We start from the raw sequence: 6,238 nt of genomic DNA on the forward strand, positions 1-6,238 counted from the left end.
GTGTCACCATGATCCTCTTCTCAATCCAAAAGAAAGGTTTTATATGGTACTGATCCCACTAGAAAAAGAGTCAATTTCCACCTGCACTGATGTCCCTCCAAACGTTTTGTAAGACCTCTGGAAGATTATACAGTAGAATCCTGGTCCATTTCTTCTACTAAACGAGACTGTTAGTGAGTATTTTGATGTCGAACTGCGATTTATATAAACAGGAACTCTACACTACATTGGGCTACGCGTATGACAAAACGTGTGCGGTTGGAGTCGACCTTTCGATAGCTCAGTTGCTAGAGCGTAAAACTGTTTAAAAAAGCAGCGGACGATTGTTATGTAGCTGTTTTGAATCCGGCTCGAAGGATGGTGTTTTCTTGTTCCTTAATTAAAAAGTGAAAATAGCGAATTTGTCTTTCACTTTGACGTTCACCGAAAGCTCAGTAAACAGAGAAGCAGAATTCTCTTCACATCTAATTGTCTTGCTTTGGCCTTTAAAATGCGCTCTGTTGACTGTTCACATTTCCTAACACAATTAACCTGCGGAAAAAGTTCACTATCAGGAGTTTAGTTCAGTGGTAGTGCGCTCGTACTATATGAAGCTTCGTTTTCATTCGCCGGCGTCTCCACTCTGGATTCTCTTTAAACGCGATATCTTTCCTTCCTCGTGTGACTTCCTTCGTGTGTGAATTTCAGGGAGACACATAAACCCTTTGTCTGTTTTCAAGAGACATTTTTATAAAACCAGACAAAATGAAAGACGTAGTAATTAGACACACGTAAAAAACACGTGAATCTAATTGAGAAAATGCGGATCTGGACAATGTATTACTAGTAGCGGCTCTGAGCTCACTGTAGTGCAGTTGAGTAAGATGATAGTGGGGCCAGTGGCGCAATGGATAACGCGTCTGACTTCGGATCAGAAGATTGCAGGTTCGATTCCTGTCTGGCTCGTGAAGGTTTTACACCCGCTACTCAACACTCTTCCTAGTGTGTGCGGTCCTACACAACCTTACTATAGACTGGGTGAGTCTCCTGTTCCATCTCCAGTTCTTTCCGCACATAACGTCTGTTTCATCACCGTTATTGTAGGACCACAGCCACAGATATGAGAAGACATACTGTTCCGAACAACTGTCTTAAATAATCACGTTGAAAAAGTTGAAAATAAGTTTTTTTTTTCTTAAACATAACCTTACATTTGCCTGTAAAGTTCAAACTATTTTCTGTAGCCACAAATCCCCAATATTTCTGCCGTCTCCTGAGAAACACAAGTATAGAGTTAAAACACAATAAATAATGCCACAAATCTATTCAGTTAACACCCAGATGTGACAGAGGTGACTTGCACCCCCTTTAAATATGTATTTCCTAAATTTCAGTTCTCTTCCCTCCCCAAGATACCTGCAAATTCACTATCGCATATTAAAGGCTGTACATGCATTACCTGTAATACAGCTACTAATAAAAATATACATTAAAGTTAATTATTAATAAATAATACTATTATTCATAAAGACGTATTCATAAGATTCATCGTGAATAGTTGCGGTGTCTGGAAAGCAACTGTAGTTAAATATAGAAAAAAGAGTTGTAGTTATTGAGGCAATTTCAGGTAGAATGTAAGAACTAAAGTTAACTAGTCCCACAGTAATGCGGGGGGTCCTATCAATAGAAAAAAAAAATTGTAACACGAAAACACAACAACCACAAAACGAGAAGTCTTCAGGGAACCTAGGTAAATCCCTGTAGAGGACTAACAACTATAAAAACAAACAAACAAATGAAACAACTTCAAAAAATAAAGAAAAAGAACATTAAAAACATATCTGGGAAACAACAAAAACACAGAATCTAACTGCGAGAGCTTTTTCAAGTTTTCGGTACTCCATCGTGCTCCTCTCATCTAAGTAGATATCACTCAGGTCAGTTGGAGGTCCACAGCTGATGGTAACTTAAGTAAGTAGCTGTGTCAGCATGCATGGGCTGCAAAGGAATGAGGAAAGGTTTATTCCATGCTGAAATGAGAAGAAAACATAATGTTTTGGCTGTGGAGCCTTCTTTGGAATAAACCTTTACTTGTTTATTTAGACCAAATCTCCAGCAAATACCTAAAAGCACCTAAGCTCGTCAGTTGCTTTCGGTAGCTTAAGACACAGGCTACACTGCTTCAGGTGAGGTTCGAACTCAAACCCTCGGCATGACTCTGCTGTAGAAGTACCGCACGCTGACCGATTGCACAACTGGAGCTGTGTAACTCCTTCTCCTCATACAGACTTGAGCTGCAGAAACACAGGGCGAAAACTGGGTTTCGGTTGCAGATCCATCTCCACTTGGGGGAAAGGGACAGTAAAATAGCAAGGAAAATACAAGAGAAGAAACTGAAAGAATTGTGCTCACTGCAAACTAGGAAGGAAAGAGGTGGCTGGATACATAAAACAGCTCGGCGGATAATTTGTAACAACATTCTTTGGTGAATGGATTTCTCTTCAAGTTCCGCCGTGCAGTTTGAACGTTTGTTCTCCCAGATCAGTTGGTTATATGAGATCAGCTGATATAAATTAGGACTAATCAGAATCAATACAATTGATGTCTGGCAAAGGCAAATAACCTTTGTACATGATCTGGAATGTGACTGGTTAAATTTCAGCATAGTTACAACTTCCTTTATAAAGGGTGTGCACACTTATACAACCAAGGCATGGAAAGATTTTTTTTTAATTATTGTTCAAAGAAATGTTCCATTTTTTTTTCTTAAATGTTGTTGTTTAAAAGATCTTATTAAATGTGAAAAAATCGGACTGTGAAAAGGTCAAAATGTTAGTGAAAAAATCAGTCATGTGAGGAAAGATGGATTGTGGGAGACCCTTGACTCTCCATGTCATGCTGTATTTCTCTCTCATTCTACTGGGAATGATGGTGCTGTCGCTTCTGGATAAAGTCTGTCAGTGGTCATTCCAGATGGGTCAGGTATGACTGCGCTTTGGCACAAGAAGAGACATGTGACTTGTGAGGACCCTGAGAGTGTCTTTTCTTCTAGAGCTCGGATAGCTCAGTCGGTAGAGCATCAGACTTTTAATCTGAGGGTCCAGGATTCAAGTCGTGCTTTTCTTAAATCTATTGTGAATGTCATTATAAATCGTCTTTTATCTTTCACTTTTCTAGCTGTACTGTGGTTATTTTAAATGTTCATCACTTGTATTTTCTCTAGTGTTTCCTTTCACAAACCGAAATTGTTCAAGGTGATCTTGTCACTCTACTCCAAGTAGATAATCTAAATCAGTGGTTCTCAAACTGTGGTACGCGTACCGGCAGTGGTACGTGGCGTGCCGCCTGGTGGTACGCCAAATGACCCTGGAACTGTGTTGTGTGCGCTGAAAAATCGGGACGGGTTTTCATATTTTGTATTTTAATACGTGTCGAATACGCAGCCTATGTACTACGATACATTGCGTGCTAATACTTCAGTGGACACAAGAGATACTCTGTAATTCTATACCACTCTATAGGAATGCGTGCTACGGATGCAAGTGACCAATTGTATTTAAAAAAAGCTACTGTATCTCCAGCAAATAGGGAGAAAGGAGAATGTGTGTGATTTTGGAACAATGCCAACGTTGTAAACACAGGAATGCATAGAAATACGTGCTACGAACGCAGGTAATCTTGTGAGCACACGAAAGCGTGATACCAGAAAAATATTTAATAACTGTTCTAATTTGAGAAAAATACACCGAGCGTCTCTGTGTTTTGCTCCCATGCGCATGAAATAAAAACTTTAAATAAATACGGAAATAAAAACGGAAACGCGGAAAAATGCAAGCTTGCAGATTGCTAAAGCAGGTAAGCTACACTATTTTGAAGAACCTTATTTACCGTTGGCAAAAGAGCTGACACGTATTAAGTGTGGAGAAAAAGCTGCTAAACAGCTCGACCTGCTGCCCCCCTCCCCGTGAAAGACACAGTCATTCATAGAATTATTGAAATGAAGGATTATATCAAACGTACACTGATAGAGCGCGTTAAGATGAGCAGATTTTTTTCACTGCAATTAGATGAGTCTGTAGTCGATTTGGTCAATTTGCTCGTTTACGTTAGATACGAGTTTGAGGGTACGTCCCATGAAGACTTTCTGTTCTGTAAACCGCTACCAACAGGAACTACAGGAGAGCACATATTTCAGCTTCTGAATAAATTTATCGAACAGAATGGCCTCGACTGGATAAAATGCGTCTGAGTTTGTACAGACGGTGCTAGAGCAATGACAAGCCGACATAACGGTGTAGTTGCACGAATTAGAGAGGTTGCTCCAGAAAATAATGTACGCATTACAACATCCACCGCGAGACCTTTGCCGTCAAGAAAATGCCTGACGATTTAATATCTGTTAGACTCGAAAAATTGTATCAAGGCTCGAAAAATTAATTCACCTCTGCTTTGCTCAACTAAACAGGCTCACCCCTCTCACTGAAATGGTGCTTTTTTATTAGTTGTTGTTAATGTTTTTTTTTCCTGTAAAACACTTTGAGAAGCCACCTTTAAAGGCGCTATATCAAATAAAGTTTATTATTATAATATTTATTATATGTGTGTGTGTGTGATTGTGTGCGCACACACACGCTCATGTTGGTCATTGAGAATTTCTGGGGTTCCTATGAGATGATGACTTGTAGGTGGTACTTGGATGCTTTGGTTGGATTAGGGGTGGTATTTGGTCCAAAAAGTTTGAGAACCACTGATCTAAATGAAATCACTGTAGAGTACAGGGCACGCAGTGAGGAGGTCATGCAGTGAGTACTCTTGAATGCAACAAGAGGAAAGGCACACTGCACATCTGCGGAGTATCACGTCCGAGTTTACAGTGACATCAGAGATTGGAAACGATGTAGCTTTTTTATTAAAGGTTCAAGGAAACCTGAATATGTTTGCTAAGGTATTTCAGAATTACAGTCAAATCGAGTAAGATTGCTGCACAGATCTGCAGTCTGCAATTAGAATACTATTTGTGCGTTGTATAAAATACGCCGTTGTAGAATACTATTCGTGCGTTGTATAAAAAACTTTTTTAAAACAGGAGAGATACATTTAGGAATGCGTCTTCCTGTAAAAATAAAATCACTTCAAGGGCACTATAAGCACCGTCTGAAGCCTGCTTCACAAAGGAACTATTTTCAAAGGACCAAAGAAGAAAATATTTCACCAAGTAAGAGGAAGCATCTCAGAAAAAGGAGGTGGGGTTGCTTCTACATACTGTAACACCATAAGGTCAGACTACAAATGCCACTGTACAGAGTAATTTGCCAAGTGGTCTAAGGAGCTGGATGAAAGCTCCAGCCCCTTTGAGGGCATGAGTTGGAATCCCACTGCTGCCAAATATCTCCTTGTTAAGAATCACAGTTTTGTTGTTGTTGCCCCCATGTAATTGAATCAGTTTCAATAGAATTAATTTGAAAAGTAATAATCATATTTGTTCTGTTCCTCTTCTCATTGCAATTTGTACCGAAATATTTATTTCATTTTATTTTAAAAACGTGTTAGCCTTGATTGGAAGGAGGTGGCATTGCAGGCAAGGTAGCCAAATGTTAAGGCTTTTGTCTCGTAAACAGAAAGTCGGAGTTTCAAACCCTGTCCGTGCTCGTTTCACTTATCATGACGTTCCTTTATCTAAGTCTTTAAATGTCTTGCACTGTACGAATCTCTATAATAAGAAGAAAATAACTTCATAATCCTTCTGTTGTCCTACCATAATCTGCACTGCTTTTGAATTGACAATGTTTGTCTCTCTTCACACCCAATTTATAAATGATCGTCTCAGTGTAAAAAGGAACGTGTGTTTGGTACAGCCCCCACTCCATGGTGTGATCACAAACAGATCAGGTGAGCTGTTAGTATAGGTTAGAAGTATCATTCGATGCCCTGAAAAACTGACTTAGGGACGCACAGACTGTGTTTTTTGAACAAGTACACAATAAAATATTTATTGGAACAAATCATTGCCTGCCTTCAAGACTGTCATGCTAAACGCCACGTGTTCATCCGGGTGTCAGTTGTCCTAAAGCTTCAGAAAATTGGACACAATGGGTGCATTCAGCACAGTGCTTTCTAGTACTCGTCAGGATGGCTGAGTCTTGTCTTTCCATGTTGCTTATGTGCCCTGGTCTCTAAGTGGAGGTGGGGGTTCAAATATCACTCCCAATAGCTAGGGTTTTTTTCCCTGTCTTGCACTGTTCCAGTCTACTTGTACTCA

General features: G+C 39.7%; 1 non-coding gene across 1 annotated transcript; it reads left to right on the forward strand.

Moving 5' to 3' along the window:
• Positions 1-872: 872 nt before the first annotated feature.
• On the forward strand, positions 873-945 carry trnar-ucg (transfer RNA arginine (anticodon UCG)). Its single transcript has one exon. It is a non-coding gene; the product is annotated as a tRNA-Arg (tRNA).
• Positions 946-6,238: the final 5,293 nt, after the last annotated feature.

This window comes from Atractosteus spatula, unplaced genomic scaffold, assembly GCF_055471065.1.
Source record: "Atractosteus spatula isolate fAtrSpa1 unplaced genomic scaffold, fAtrSpa1.hap1 Scaffold_94, whole genome shotgun sequence".
In the NCBI taxonomy this organism is placed as follows: domain Eukaryota; kingdom Metazoa; phylum Chordata; class Actinopteri; order Semionotiformes; family Lepisosteidae; genus Atractosteus; species Atractosteus spatula.